This window comes from Bos indicus x Bos taurus, chromosome X, assembly GCF_003369695.1.
Source record: "Bos indicus x Bos taurus breed Angus x Brahman F1 hybrid chromosome X, Bos_hybrid_MaternalHap_v2.0, whole genome shotgun sequence".
Taxonomy (NCBI): domain Eukaryota; kingdom Metazoa; phylum Chordata; class Mammalia; order Artiodactyla; family Bovidae; genus Bos; species Bos indicus x Bos taurus.
Window position 1 is genome coordinate 136,550,818 of NC_040105.1, and position 17,359 is coordinate 136,568,176.

The 17,359-nt window shown below is 37.8% G+C and overlaps 1 protein-coding gene and 1 pseudogene across 6 annotated transcripts in view; one reads left to right on the forward strand and one right to left on the reverse strand.

The window, feature by feature from the left end:
- The window catches only part of TENM1 (teneurin transmembrane protein 1), a 908,231-nt gene that overhangs the window by 85,017 nt on the left and 805,855 nt on the right, over window positions 1-17,359 (forward strand). The gene's annotated exons all lie outside the window — the stretch shown is intronic.
- LOC113887912 lies at window positions 7,858-8,995 on the reverse strand (annotated as a pseudogene).

Sequence of the window (17,359 nt, forward strand, 5' to 3'; positions counted from 1 at the left end):
TTATTTAACTTCTATGCAGAGTACATCATGAGAAACGCTGGGCTGGAAGAAGCACATGCTGGAATCAAGATTGCCAGGAGAAATATCAATAACTTCAGATATGCAGATGACACCACCCTTATGGCAGAAAGTGAAGAGGAACTCAAAAGCCTCTTGATGAAAGTGAAAGTGGAAAGTGAAAAAGTTGGCTTAAAGCTCAACATTCAGAAAACGAAGATCATGGCATCTGGTCCCATCACTTCATGGGAAATAGATGGGGAAACAGTGTCAGACTTTATTTTTTGGGGCTCCAAAATCACTGCAGATGGTGATTGCAGCCATGAAATTAAAAGACGCTTACTCCTTGGAAGGAAAGTTATGACCAACCTAGATAGCATATTCAAAAGCAGAGACATTACTTTGCTAACAAAGGTCCATCTGGTCAAGGCTATGTTTTTTCCAGTGGTCATGTTTGGATGTGAGAGTTGGACTGTGAAGAAGGCTGAGCGCCAAAGAATTGATGCTTTTGAACTGTGGTGTTGAAGAAGACTCTTGAGAGTCCCTTGGACTGCAAGGAGATCAGTCCTGGGTGTTCTTTGGAAGGACTAATGCTAAAGCTGAAACTCCAATACTTTGGCCACCTCATGCGAAGAGTTGACTCATTGGAAAAGACTGATGCTGGGAGGGATTGGGGGCAGGCAGAGAAGGGGACGACAGAGGATGAGATGGCTGGATGGCATCACCGACTCAATGCACATGAGTTTGGGTGAACTCCAGGAGTTGGTGACGGACAGGGAGGCCTGGCATGCTGCGATTCATGGGGTCGCAGAGTCGGACACGACCGACTGACTGAACTGAACTGAACAGAATTGGTTATGTAGATTGCCTTGGGTAGTATGATCGTTTTCACAATATTAATTCTTTCAATCTACATTGAGGGTTCATTTTCTTTTGATAGATGGTACAATACTATCCTAATTCTAGCTAAGTTGCACTAACAAAGTACAGAATATGAAATTCTAAGCTTCTAAAAGTTATTTTCCTACCATTCAGATGGTATGTTTCTTAAAATGCCAACATATCTCAAACATCTTATTTCAGCCTTCTTGAAGCACAAGAAGGAAGTATTTCTCTAGCAAAGCTGTTCTCCTACCATATTAAGTGAAATTTCTCCAATACTATAATAGTTCTGGTAGCTTTTGAAGGTGGAGGGAGATAAACTGTTTAGACAGTGTGTGAAAGAGCTTAAATGTTTCCTTCCTATATTAAGGAGAGTAGCACACTGAGTTAGTTTCATCTTAAAATAAATTTATGTTCTGTGGTTGTTGGTAAAGAGATAAGGAAGTACACTGGACTGACCTGTTCCGTTATTAAAAGGTAAGTCCAGATTGTTGCCTGTGCTTATATATGTGGTAAAATGAGAGTTCATAGATAATGATATTACAACATTAGGCTTTCATCTGGTGCTGTTGATAGTAACAATAATATGGATTAGGCCTGTCTTACCAATTCTGAAGCACTCTATAATCTGAGAAAACATTGAAGTCAGACTGATAGAACTGAATTAGAGATGTGTGGGTATTAAAATACTCCATCCAACCCATTTCCACATGTACCATCTGTTGTTTCCAGATGTACTGCTTCCTAGAGGCGGTATTCATGGGCATGGTATTATAACAACAACAAATCGGCATTCCTAGTTCTGAGAACTAATTCCCAGAAATACAAGTTTTCATTGGCTGCACTTCAGGGAATTAGACTCCTCTGTGACTAGGGACATGCCATTACAACCATGGTAATGGAAATAGACCAATTCAGAGCTTATAAGGCATTAGGGAGCCTTCAAGTTGGGAGCAGTACAAAGTTTCTCTTATGTGTCTGTAACTCAAGGTAAGTTGAGCAACACTTATTAATGCTCCCCCCCTTGGTGATTAGATATGCCTAGCTCATTGTAGATAATGTGTCAGAAGTATCTCTTCTATGTTAACTTTGATAAGGAAAGTTATAAAACACTCCAAAGGTTCTAGAGTATATGCTTAAAGGCTCGTATATTGTCCAGCACCTTAATCTGGTGCTGTCTGTAAAGCAATGGGCTGTCACCTCCCTCAAGACCACTGCTTGCCTCATTAATACCACTGGAACAAATTATCACTTCACAGCCCAGAAATCTTCTATAGCAGTTGTGGTGATTGATGTAACAAGGCTAAAAAATAATGATGAAATGCATGTTCCAGAAGACAGATTCAAATGGCAGGAGCTTCAAAGGCAATTAAATGTGACACAGAAGGAGTCTTCCTGGAATAAAGTATTTTCAAATAAATGGTAAGATAAGTGTGATAATCTCCTAGACTCACATTACACATAAATTAGTTTTCAATGAATAATTATTTCTGAAGGTTTAGTGTGCAATAAAATAAAAGTTTAGAAACAGCCAGTTTGAACTATTTAAAAAATGTATTTTGGGGTTTAAAATGGGAAAAAAGCAATGCTTTGGGACTGGCATATAGGCTCATAGTCTCATAAAGGGATTCATTTATTTGTAGCCATAGTATTTGAATGACACCTTTTGATATGCTTTAAAGACTCCTGTTGGTTGGAAAGTAATCATGACTACAGATGTCAGGTTTAACTGCCTTCCTCCAAAGTGAATCAAACGATCCTTATGATGTATTGATTCTATACCACTAAGTTACTAACTGTGCTGTGAGAGGAACCTGCCTACTCAAGAGAGTGTACCTGTGCATTAGACAGGCACATCAAGGTCGCCATGAAGGGGAAATTTAAGACATGTGGAAGTAATTGGAACAGCTGGGCAATGTTAAAGCACTCTGGCATCTAAAGTCTTGGAGAAGGTAAACCTCAAACTGCCTTTTTGGCCCTGTAAGTGCCCTTGTTTTCTTGAAATTTGGGCATAGGACAAATAAGATGAACACTGGCTCAGATGTAGCAAGAAAGGTTATTTTTATAGGAATTCTCCACTAAAAAAGTTAGTTAATCAAAGGACTGTACTTCCAAAGAGACATTTTAAATAACTTCTAAATAGTAATTAAAAAAAATCATGTTTTTGAGTTTGGGGTAAAATTATCTGGGGTTGTATTGGATACTTGTTTAAAATTATTTCTTCACTAGTCTATTATTAGCCAAACCTGATGAGGTCATTTTGTTGATTTCTTGGCATAATCAAAGGAACACATTTATTTAAGGTAGATTATGTGTCTCTCTTACTCAGAATTATTGAGATATAAGTCAATGCAAGTCAAAAATCATTCATTGCACTTCAATAATCAGTTTGACATTTTTTACAATATCTCGACCACCCTTTTTAATAACACGATTGAATTATTCAGAAATGTTTTATAATTGTACAGGTCATCATTAACAGTGTTATTTACCCTGAGTGGGAGTTTGAAGTGTCCTTTTGAAAGAAAAATTAAAGATTATTTTTACCTAGTTCTTTAAGTAATATTTTATGTCAAGACACTGGTTAATATGTAGAACACAGAAATATTCACCAACTGTCAAAAGAGGCTGAGGAATTATTTCCACTTTCAGATGTCTACAATTCACTAGGTTAGACTAAGAGACATAAACATGAATCAAGTGACTTTTTATTACTTAAATGAACTTTAAAAAATTGCGTTAGCCTCTTAAAAACTTTGAGTTTGGACTTAGGAAATTCTGCCTTTTACTTTCCTGGCCTGTTAATTGGTTGGAAATACTGAAAATACATAGTTATGTATCATGGATGGCAGAAAACACATATGACTAAAATGACAGCTGCTTGAAATAGAAAAACCAATAAAATGACTGTACTTTTATGACACATTTATAGGCTGGTAATAAAGCTCCTTCCTAATCTCATTCTGTCATCACAGCACCCAAGTGATTTGTGTAATAATTGTTTTATCTATCTTTTTAAACCATGGAAAAGCCAGAAGATGGACCTAATGACCCAGCGTTCCTTTTTTTATTGTTACCATCCTTCAACTGCATGCACATTCATAGTCGTTTTGAAGAAAACCCAGGATTTTTTAGTCCAATCCCAAAAGCATGTCACTAATTCTTGTGACAATTGACAAAGAATAGCTAACATGTATTTTTTTCACTAACTGCTTTTAAACAATGTTGAGAACTGGTTGCTTATATAGCGTAGTTAAATTAAAACACAGAAACAAGCCATCTTAACTGAATACTTGGAACCACCCCACTCCCAATTAGTCATGTAATATTTTCAGAAAGGAAGTATACTTACATTCACTGAGTGCCTGCTCTGGGCCAAACACTGTCGTGTATGTAAACTTATTTAACAGCAATTTCACAACAACATTGTGTGGTAGTTATTTTTATCCCTATTTTTATGGAGGAAGAAACTCAACCTCAGAGATGTTAAGGAGCTTCTCCAGTGACATAACAGCTACTCCATGGCAGAGCCAATATTCAAATGTACATCTGCCTTGTTCTAACTATTACATTGCATAGCTTTTTGTGGAAAATATGTTTGATAATAATGGTTATATTGTAATACATTGGAGTAGATCTGTATAACACTATTCATCAAGATAAAGTATGTGTTTAGTTTGTTAAATTGCTTGATTTAACATGCTGGAATAAATTAAATGCATGAGCAATATCAGAATGTACAGAATTGTGTTGATTATATTAATGCTATTTTATAAATTATAGTAATGATTTTCATATAGGAACAATCTATACAAGTATTTAATGGAAAAAATAAAGTTATTTGCACCCACGCATTCATAAAATTATGGGTTTTAAAGCTACAATTTCTGTTTTCCATAACCTCATATATAAAATAATTCACCTACCAAAATTGAAAAATTATATTGCTTCACATTTGAACTATCTGTTTCTAGGTGTAGGGACTGGAAAGATATTCAGGTGCAAATTATGCTTTAAAAAGAGAACTTAAATATATTTAATTGTATAATATACTTTTAGCTTTAGGTTGTAATACAATCAATTACTTCACTGTGATTTAATATTGACATATTTCTGCTGAAAAAAAGGCCGATGACTATGGAAAGCAATTGTATCATTCTACATGTGTAGAAATATTGCAATATAATTAAATTCCTGTTATGTTCCTACTAATCGTTTATGAATGTTTAAGGCTTTTTATTTTTTTCACTTTCAATTTAAATGATACTTTTTTTTGCAGTATTACAGAAAGAATAGGCAAAACCTAGAAATGTATTTATAAGATACAGTGACTCTATGAGAAAGTACATCAAATGAAGTTCCTATTTTTTTATGAGATGAATCAGTGCTATGTACCTATGATAACCCTTTAATTCCATATAACCTTGTAGTTCAGGGCTTCCCAGGTGGTGCTGTGCACTGTGTTTAGTCACTCGGCTGTGTCCAACTCTTTCTGACCCTATGGACTGTAGCCCACCAGTCTACTCTGTCCATGGGGATTCTCCAGGCAAGAACACTGGAGTGGGTTGCCATGCCCTCCTCCAGGGGATCTTCCCAATCCATAGGTCGAACCAAGTCTTCCACATTGCAGGCAGATTTTTTACCGTCTGAGCCACCAAGGAAGCCCACCTCCACCCCCTCAGGTGGCATTAGTGGTAAAGAACCTGCTTGCCAGTGCAGGAGACATAAGAGATAGGGTTCTATCCCTGGGTCAGGAAAATCCCCTGGAGGAGGGCATGGCAATCCATTCGAGTATTCTTGCCTGGAGAATCCCATGGACAGAGGAGCCTGGCAGTCCATAGTGTCACAAAGAGTCAGGCACAACTGAAGTGACTTAGCATGCATGCATGACCTTGTAATTCTGTAACCTCTCTGAGTCCATAGTTTTCCTTTATTAACTGTGAAATGGGATAGTAACTACTACTCTGGGCTCCTATGATAATCGCATGATATAATATACATAAAGAGTAATGAACAGTGTTGAGCAATGAGTAGTTATCAATTTGTTATAAAATCAATTAATATTTTGCATATGATTCAATATTTTCAAATATGATTTATGAATGTTTTAAAATCTGATGCAAGACCAGAAACTATAAAACTCCTAGAGGAGAACATAGGCAAAACACTCTCTGACATACATCACAGCAGGATCCTCTATGACCCACCTCCCAGAATATTGGAAATAAAAGCAAAAATAAACAAATGGGACCTAATTAACCTTAAAAGCTTCTGCACATCAAAGGAAACTATTAGCAAGGTGAAAAGACAGCCTTCAGAATGGGAGAAAATAATTGCAAATGAAGCAACTGACAAACAACTAATCTCAAAAATATACAAGCAACTCCTACAGCTCAACTCCAGAAAAATAAATGACCCAATCAAAAAATGGGCCAAAGAACTAAATAGACATTTCTCCAAAGAAGACATACAGATGGCTAACAAACACATGAAAAGATGCTCAACATCACTCATTATCAGAGAAATGCAAATCAAAACCACTATGAGGTACCATTTCACACCAGTCAGAATGGCTGCGATCCAAAAGTCTACAAATAATAAATGCTGGAGAGGGTGTGGAGAAAAGAGAACACTCTTACACTGTTGGTGGGAATGCAAACTAGTACAGCCACTATGGAGAACAGTGTGGAGATTCCTTAAAAAACTGGAAATAGAACTGCATTATGATCCAGCAATCCCACTGCTGGGCATACACACTGAGGAAACCAGAAGGGAAAGAGACACGTGTACCCCAATGTTCATCGCAGCACTGTTTATAATAGCCAGGACATGGAAGCAACCTAGATGTCCATCAGCAGACGAATGGGTAAGAAAGCAATGGTACATATACACAATGGAGTATTACTCAGCCATTAAAAAGAATACATTTGAATCAGTTCTAATGAGGTGGATGAAACTGGAGCCTATTATACAGAGTGAAATAAGCCAGAAGGAAAAACATAAATACAGTATACTAACGCATATATATGGAATTTAGAAAGATGGTAACAATAACCTGGTGTACGAGATAGCAAAAGAGACACTGATGTATAGAACAGTCTTATGGACTCTGTGGGAGAGGGAGAGGGTGGGAAGATTTGGGAGAGTGACATTGAAACATGTAGAATATCATGTAAGAAACGAGTTGCCAGTCCAGGTTCGATGCGCGATACTGGATGCTTGGGGCTGATGCACTGGGACGACCCAGAGGGATGGTGTGGGGAGGGAGGAGGGAGGAGGGTTCAGGATGGGGAACACATGTATGCCTGTGGCGGATTCATTTTGATATTTGGCAAAACTAATACAATTATGTAAAGTTTAAAAATAAAATAAAAAAAAAAGAAAATCTGATGCAAAATTTGATTTTTAAAATGAATGAAATTTCAATTACATTACAGCTGCTTATCAGATCCTTTTGCTAGCTTCCCCAACATTGATCAAAATGACACAGACCTCTTAAGAACATGCCTCCTTTACCATGTCTTACCCAGATTTTCCCTCTTGTGTTTCACTAGTTTCCGTCTCAAAGCAGAATGTTTTGGTATGACTGCCTGACATGACTATTTTGATGGAAGCATATTGACATAACCATATCCAAATAATCCTTTCAAATATAAAATCACTGTTTTTTCCTTCCATGGGTTGTATATCATATCAGATTTTTTTTAACTATAGCTCTTTATTTTCATATGGACAGTTCAAAGGAAATAGCAATAGCTTTTGTTTAATGTAAAAAAAAAAAAAAAAAAAAAAAAAGAAATAAAAAAAGCACCACCCCTACACAAACACCTTCCTTGAGAACTTGCTGCTAAGTCGCTTCAGTTGTGTCCAACTCTGTGTGACCCCATAGACGGCAGCCCACCAGGCTCCCTCGTCCCTGGGATTCTGCAGGCAAGAACACTGGAGTGGGTTGCCATTTCCTTCTCCAGTGCACGAAAGTGAAAAGTGAAAGTGAAGTTGCCCAGTCGTGTCCGATCTGTTATTAGAAGGCTGGGTAAAGGATTCTGTAGTTTAGAAGGGAAATACAGTGCAGATTTCTCTAGAGAGCAGTTATTAAAGAAGTTTGGGGGTAAGAAGTTTAAAGCTAGCTTGGTGAGCTTATTTCCCAGGCTCAATGTGATTTGGGAGAGGTGTCATAGGGCTAGGTATAGGGTATTGGGACAGTGGTCACTGCCCAGAGCCTTGGAATGGATTTTGCTGTCACACAATGCAGGCAACAGAGACCGAGATAACTAAAAATAATCAAGGCACCAACCAATGTTTTAGGATTGTGCGTTCATCATATAGGTCCAAAAGGTGTAAGCGTAGGCTGTGTTGGGGTAGAGGTGCTGGGAACTGTCACTGAGGGGCACAGCCTGCAGCAGTTTCCCGAAGCCCTGCTGCTCTTGTGGAGTGAAGCCAGCATTCTTTTTATTTCCCTTTGGGTTGCGAAGGGCAATTTCTTCATGAGCCACGTTGAGGTCCCCACATAGCACAAGGGGCTTGCAGGATGCCAAACCCTTCAGGAATTTGCAAAAGGCTTTATCCCAGTGCTGGCGGTACTTCAGGTGTACCAGACCTCCTCCTGCATTAGGCACATAGGCTGTCACCAGCACAAATGCATCATCTTCAGCCACAATCACTCGGCCTTCCTGATCATGTTCTTCCTCACCAATGCCATAGGAGACTTTGAGTGGGCACTGATGGGAGAGGAGGCCCACACCACTGTACCCCTCCTTGTCTGAAGGAGCTGACCAGTACTGATGGGATAACCCAGACAGCTCTTGAAGTTCAACTGGTAGTTTGTTCTCTGAACATTTGGTCTCTTGGAGGCACAGGATATCTGGGGCTTCTTCTTTACCCAATCTAAACATTTCTTCTTAATCCAGGTTTGAAGCCCATCCACATTCCACGAGCAGAGCCTGAGTGTGGCTGATTTGCCACTGGGTGAAGTTTTCTGATCTGGGAGTCTTCATACAGAACTGCGTCCTCTCCTGCTGCCTCTTTTTCACTCCTGTCTTACTCTTCTTGGCCTCTGGCTTGGTCTTGGGCTCTTCCCCGTCTTCGACCACCACTCCCTTTGTCCTGTTTCAGGCATCACTGTAATGAACGCCCTTCTGCTCCAGTTCCACATCGCCCACTAAAGCAGTATTTTGATCACATTGCTTGCTTCAGTCCCTGTCTGGCTCCTCCTTAACCCAGCACAAAGAATCTGAATCAGGTATTCTTGAACCTAGTTGTCTACCACCCAGACTGCATGGTTCTTTCTCTCCCAGTTTTACTCATATTTAAACTGTTGGATTTTTTTTCATTGAAATGTATTGCTTTTATAGTCATAAAAAAGAGAACTATTTTTAAAATGCATACAATTGAGTTAGCCTCTGAGGGGACGGGTGATTTTTGTCTTCTAAAATCATCATTATAAGAGTGCATAATGTATGTATATCACTGTGGAAACTGTTAGAAGAATTATTCTCATCCATAATCCCCAGTGTCTTATGGGGTTAGCAAAATCAAGAAACTTACCAAAAACAAATAGCCATTTAAAAACCATTTTCTACTGGAAAACAGGACAAATTCTATGATAACAAGGCTAAGTCTGTATATCACTAGAGATTAAGTATGACCATTATAACTGTAAGAGATCATATAATTTGAAATGGTGGCCAGCAAACAAAATGAATTATGACTGATACTCCTTTGTGAGAAAAGCATGTGTGATAAGCATGTGGCTCCTAGTTTTATGTCATGTGGATGCCAGATGGTGCCTAAGGCCAACCTCATCTTTTACTCTATTTCCGAGCTTCTTGTCATCTCATACACTCTGGGATATAGATCAGGGATGGGGTGAGGCTCAAAGATAGGCTGAGGATGACTGCTTTACATAAGCCGAATATTTAATAATTTTGTTGCTTAGACCTTGTCGCATTATTAAAATATAATGTACCCTCTTCCTTTCTTTTTAGTATACTTGTCTCCTCTCTCTACCAAAATATCGAGTGTTAGATGGTTGTGCTACAGATTGGGATTTTGTGTCTGTATGTGTATATGTTGGTGAGTAGGGATGGAGTAGAGAATGATGTATGCAGTTGGTATAAGATGCTGAGACTCATTTTCCATGATTTTTTAGGAAAAATTTGGATTCCCTGTGTCTGTGAAATAATAGAGAATATTAAAATGTGCTTTCAAACTAAAAATTAATCTCTATTCAAAGAGAATTTCTTGGAAAATGCAGTGGAAAGGCCAGAACATTGGGAAGAGATACAGAGATTTGGAGAGATATTCGTGTTAAAAAAAAAAGGGGGGGGGGCCCTTTTTTTGCAAGCAGCCTGCCTGACTTTAGTTATATAGTAATAGACAAAGATTTGAGTGAGTAGAATGACAATAGGAAATATTAATATGTATACATATATATAACTGAATCACTCTGCTGTACACCTGAAACTAACACAACATTGTAAATCAATACTTAAATACTTTAATAAAAAGAAAAGAAAATACCAATATGAAACAGGCTCTACTTTATAAGGCCACGTTGGTCTGGCATATCCCATACAACAGGCAGACGTTCAGATAGTGTCAATGATTAAGCATTTGATGAGGATCTATGAGCAGTGTGTTTTTATAACATAATGGATGCAGGCATTTTGATTCCTGTCTTTGATGGCTTTCAATCTAGAGGGGACCATATGACATACAACTCATTGTAAAGAAGAAAAAATGTTTTAATATTGCTTAGACTGATATTTAAATAGTGTTAGTTCATAGAACTCATATAATCTGGATCAATCCAAAAAAGTTCTCTGAACTAAATGAACCTTAAGATAAAATTTCTAGGAAAGAATTTTGTTACTGTTACTTTTGAATCAGACTTATTAAAGACTGCTCAAGGAACTCTGCAATCTGTATTAGCTTCTAAGCCCAGAGAGGAAGATTGCTGTCTTAAGAAAAAGTTTAAGAACAGAGACTGTTGGAGGCTTTGGTTGGGTTTAGTACATGCTGCTTTATGGTAGCAGTATTTCATCAACTGGTACTATAAAGACTATTACACAGTACTCACACAATTAGAAGATAGCAACCATTCATTTCCATTTTGATCATCTTCAGTTTTTCTAGGATATTTGTAACTTATAGGATAGCCTGATTAAATTTAGTCCCTTGAATCACAAGGAATTCTAGATTATTTCCTTTTTAATTCTGGGAGAATTTAAGCCATCTGTTGCCTTGAAGCAGAGAGATTTAGCAATCAGGCACAGCAGTAAGAAGATATTTGTCTAGGGATGCTATTAATTAACAAACTTGGAAAGCATTCTGCATTTCTTACCTTAAAGTCAAAGGACCCCTAACAAATACATTGGACACTTAGATGATCAAACTTGTCTTGGATCAGATGCTCTTTATGTTCTGCTTTGGATATACAGAATAAAATGTGAATGGAATGTATTAGATCCATTACCATAAAAAGAAAAAGGTACTAAGTGACAAAACTGTTGATTCTGAGATACCAAATAAGTGTGCATTTATAAAACCTGAATGTTTCTAAATAAATATGATGATATTTTCACATTATCCTTTTTCACTTAAAAGTAACTCTCCTGGCATTTCATCTAATGAAGTACTAAATTTAAATTGGAAAATTTGTGCAACAAATTTTGAGGAAACTGAAAGACATTTTTTGTTTCTTCTTAAATCAACTTTATTTAGGTGTAATTACATACAATAAAATTCACCCATTTTAAGTACATACATTAGTGACTTTTGACAAATACATAACCCATAAAAATCACCACCACTATTCAAGTCTTAGGATGTTTCCATAACCCCTTAAGATAGATTTTTTTTTTTTTTTGCCCATTCCTGGTTAATTCTGCCCTATCCCCAATCTCATTGATCTGGGAATCATTGATCAGCTTTCTATCACCATAGATTAAATTTGCCTTTTCTAGAATTTCATGTTAGTGAAATTGTATAGTATTTCAGTTCAGTTCAGTAGCCCAGTCATGTCTGACTCTTTGTGACCCCATGGACTGCAGCATACCAGGCTTCCCTGTCCATCACCAACTCCCGGAGCTTGCTCAAACTCATGTCCATTGAGTCGGTGATGCCATCCAACCATCTCATCCTCTGTCATCCCTTTCTCTTCCTGCCTTCAATCTTTCTCAGCATCAGGGTCTTTTCCAATGAGTCGGTTCTTTGCATCAGGTGACCAAAGTATTGGAGTTTCAGCTTCAGCATCAGTCTTTCCAATGAATATTCAGGAATGATTTCCTTTAGGATGGACTGGTTGGGTCTCCTTGCAGTCCAAGGGACTCTCAAGAGTCTTCTCCAACACCACAGTTCAAAAGCATCATTTACTCTTCTGTATATGACTTCTTTCACTTAGAATGAGGTTTCTGGAGAGTTTGCTTTGAGGGATAATTGACAAATTAAAAATTCTATATATTGAAGGTGTACACGTTGATGTTTTGATATATGCCTGCACTGTGAAATAGCACAGTCTCTTTATTTAATATATTTACCACCTCACAAAGTTGCCATTTTCCCTGTTATTCCTTCCTTTGTTCCTTCCACCCTCCCTCTCACTTTGCCTCCCTCCCTCCCTTTCCTTCATTCCTTTCTGTGAGAATACTTAAGATCTTTCCTTTAAGCAAATTTCAAGTATTCAATAGAGTAGCTATGCACTTCCCAGGTGTCTCAGATGGTAAAGAATCTGCCTGTAATGCGGGAGACCCAGGTTCGATCCCTGGGTTGGGAAGATCCCCTGGAGAACGGAATGGCAACCCACTCCACTCTTCTTGCCTGGAGTATCCCCATGGACAGAGGTGCCTACAGTCCATGGGGTCGCAAAGAGTCAGACACCTCTGAGTGACTTAAGCACAGCACAGAACAGGAGTGTAGACATCTCTTTGAGATCCAGATTTCTCTTCTTTGGATTTATACCCAGAAGTAGGATTGCCAGATCATAAAGTAGTTCTATTTTAATATTTTGAGGAACCTTCATGCTATCTTCAAAAATGGTTGTGCCAATTTACATTCCTAGCAACAGAGTCCCAGGGTTCTGTTAGTTCTCTCTGTATCCTCGTCAGTACTTATCCCTTGCCGTTTTTGCTAATAAGAAGTATGAGGTGGTATCTTACTGTGATTTAGCTTCAGATTTCCCTGCTGATTAGTGACACTAAGCACTTTTTCATGTAACTGTCAGCCATTTGTATGTCTTCTTTGGAGAAGTGTTTATACTCAAATTTTTTTTTTCCAGTCAGACATTTTTTGCTATTCAATTGTGTGAGTTATATATATAATGTTAGATATAAATTTTATATATTTACATATATAAGTCTTCCCTGTTGGCTAAGTCAGTAAAGAGTCTGCCTGCAATGTGGGAGATCTGGTTTCAATCCCTGAGTCAGAAAAACCCCCTGGAGAAAGGAATGGCAACCAACTCCAATATTCTTGCCTGGAGAAGTCTGTAGACAGAGGAGCCTGGTGGGCTGTAGTCCATGGGGTCGCAAAGAGTTGGACAAGACTTAGTGACTAATGCTTTCACTTTTCATATATATATATATAATTTATATGTTAAATATACATTTTATATATTTACATGTAAATATATGTAGGATACTAACCTCTTATCAAATAGATGGTTTGCAAATACCTTCTCCCATTCCATAGGTTGTTTTTTCATTTTGTTGAATTTCTGTCCTCAAGTGCTTCCAGGGTACATAAATAAGAATATCCAGTCTAGGCTTTAACATCAAGCATACTAGAATTGGAGTCCCAGCTCTTCTATTTACCACCTTTTTACTTGTGCAAATTCTTTTACTACCCTAAACCATTACTTTATGGTGAATTTATTATTATTGCTAGGATTGAATGAGATTTTATACATATACACATACATATATATATATATATATATATATATATATATATATATATATATATATATATAAAGTGCTTTTACAATAATGAACTGCCACATAGATATTTCCCACAAATGTTGGTCCCTTTCTTCTTCTGTCCCTCTAAGAATTGACTTTATTCTTTAATACACTTCTGTACATCCCATCCATGAAAGTGAAAGTGAAGTCACTCAGTCATGTCCAACTCTTTGCGACCCTGTGGACTGCAGCCTAACAGACTTCTCCATCCATGTGATTTTCCAGGCAAGAATACTGGGGGTTGCCCAGTATTCTGGGGGTTGCCATTTCCTTCTCCAGGAAATTTTCCCGACTCAGGGATTATACCCAGGTCTCCCACATTGTAGGCAGATGCTTTACCATCTAAGCCACCAAGGAAGTCCAGGGAAGATCCCATCCATGGGAATCTCCTAAAAATACCTTTTGGACCATGGTATACCCTGCCACACAGTGTCCAATGGCGCCTTATTATCTACTGGGTGAAGTCCAAACTTCAAATTCAAAATTCACGGTCCTCTACAATCTGAACCCAGCTGTTTCCTTCCTGCCACTACATGAATATTTCACTCAAGTTCAATTAGTAGACACCAGGGTTTCTTCAGTCTGTCAGAGGGCTTGTTTAAGAGTAGGGAGGTTTGGTCTTATAGGGGTGGATGGTAGTGTGATGATGGAAGTACTGATAGCATTTCAGAGAGATGACAGGATTGAGAAAAAAATTGTCTTTTTCATTCTGCTCCCTTTTCCCATTAAAATATCCTTCAATGAAGTGTGCCCAGGTTATCTCAGCTAGGAAATGTTTCTTTAAAAGACCAGTTACTGCACATCAGCTCTGTGTAAGATATTACCTTAGTAACGAGGACCAAAGTGACCTGAGAGTTCATCACAAATAGGAAACAGACTTGAAAACAGATAATTTTTTAAAAATGTAATATGATATAGTACTGATCATGGCATCCAGTCCCATCAGTTCATGGCAAATAGATGGGGAAACAGTGGCTGACTATTTTTTGGGCACCAAAATCACTGCAGATGATGATTGCAGCCATGAAATTAAAAGACGCTTACTCCTTGGAAGGAAAGTTATGACCAACCTAGACAGCATATTAAAAAGCAGAGACATTACTTTGCCAACAAAGGTCCATCTAGTCAAGGCTATGGTTTTTCCAGTGGTCATGTACAGATGTGAGAGTTGGACTGTGAAGAAAGCTGAGCACTGAAGAATTGACGCTTTTGGACTGTGGTGTTGGAGAAGACTCTTGAGAGTCCCTTGGACTGCGGGGAGATCCAACCAGTCCATCCTAAAGGAGATAAGTCCTGGGTGTTCATTGGAAGGACTGGTGTTGAATAATGGTAAGACACGGACAACATTTGAGACAGAGAGAACAGGAAATGCAGTGGGATAGAATCATACAAAATCTGATGAGGCTTCAGTATAGAATTGGGGCAAAGATGGAGTGGAAAATGAGAAATGAGGCTCTGAAGGTAGATCAGAGTCAGTCTGTGGTTCTTATATTACAATAATAATTGCAATTATAATTTATTGAACACCTACTATGTATTAGGTGCTCTGTAAAGTGCTATATATACATTGCTTTTTCCAAAGATTTCTATCAGCCCTGTGACGTATAAGGAATATTATTCCCATTTTTTTGTTGAGGAAACTGAGGCAGAAAGTAAGTAGTTGCCCAAGGTCACCAACTGGAAAAGGCAGAGCTAAGACTGAAATCCAGGTGTGAATAACCACTGAGTTCATGAACATGAATGGATGAGGCAGTGATGGTAGCAACATGGATGTAGAGCAGAGGGAGTTACATCCTCTGAGGCATCCTGTGAGGTAGAAAGATAGTGTTTTTGGGACCTGATGTTGAGGGATAAACCAGAGTGAGGCATAGAGGGTGATTCTAAGGTTTCTGGCTGGGGAGGTGTGGTTTTGGGAACATGGTTAACCCATTTGCAGACATGGAGAATTTAGGAAGCAGAAGAGTGAGAGGCGTTAATGAATTTGAATTTGGATGTTTCATAAACTTCAGGATCTTCCAGGGGATTGAAGCTAGTCACTAGAGATTTACAAATACAGATGGCGAGATCTGGACTGGATAGACAGATCTGGAATCAATCACCATGTTGACAATAATAGAAGTTGAGTCATGAATATAATTACTCAGGGAGAATGTATAAAAGTAAAAGAGCAGAGCCTCAAGAATAGATTGCCCCTTCCTTGGAAAATAGTTAACATTTTCCTTGCTAACTAGCATAAACTTCCTAGTGTTATACAGAGACTTTTTTTTAAATCTCTCTGATGTCTGTTGGATTATCAACTACTTGAAGACAGAGACTGTTCTGAGTAATTTCTACAAGCATTTAGCAGAAAGCCTTGTGCAGAGTGTGAATTCATTATATTGGATTGTCCTGGAACACTGGATGGTTTTAGAGACAGGACTGTGAGAAACCATAAATAAGGGGCTTTGGGTGAGACCTGTGTATTGGGAGCAGTGGAACTGAGGAGAAGGTGTCAATTTCTCCATCCATACCATAGGGAATGGTATGGATCCATTTCCATAGGGAAATATGGGCTATTTCCCTCATTTAAAGTTGGAAATATAGTCATTTCCCAAAGTACAAATTTTGTGCTTTGTTAAGCAAAGATTCTCAGGCTTGGTGTATGATAGAACTAATGAAGGCAGAGAGAAATCTTCAATTTGAGTTTCCACATTCTGAAGAAAACTTCTGATTGTAATAAATGACAAACTGAGTTCTTTTTTTAATTGAAGGAGAGTTGATTTATGATATTGTGTTAGTTTCTGATGTACAGCAAATTGATTCAGCTATATACATGCATATATATATTCTTTTTAAATTCTTTTCCATTATAGATTATTACAAGATATTGAACAAACTGAGTTTTTTATTTGTTTTAAAATTTAGGAATAGTATTTCAACTATGCCTCACACTGCAACTGCTTAAATGAACTATTCACTGATTATTCTGGGATTTGAGAAGACTCAGGGCACCGAATAAAAGCTGACTATTATTATTTCATTGTTGGTAAAAGACACAATCAATACTTGATTACTCTGAATTAGTACATCCAGCCATGCAAATCTTTAACCTCAGATTAATTAAATGTAGGACCATGACCCAACCTATAACAGTAATCTTTAGTAATAGAGAATTAAGTGATGTAAAGTCCATTTGTAAAGCATGTAGTTGTGCTGAAACCCAAGCTAGTTTTCTACCTATCATTCTGTCTGAAGTATCAACAGAGTTATGGCAAGCAGAGTGTTAACACTGGCATTTCTGAGCTCCTTCCCTTTCTCCCTATTCGTACTATTTTTACCACAGTTCATAAATGAGATATTTCTACACCCTGTGGTATTTTGCATCTTAGTGAAGATTGTTTCCTCTCTTAATATCCCAAATATTTTTACAAATTGCCATTTCTCATGTCCTGAAATATTCATTAAATCATTCAAAATGTAACACTTGTGTATTGGGTACCTGCTATGTGTCAGGTACTATACTACTACACTCGGCATTAGAGATG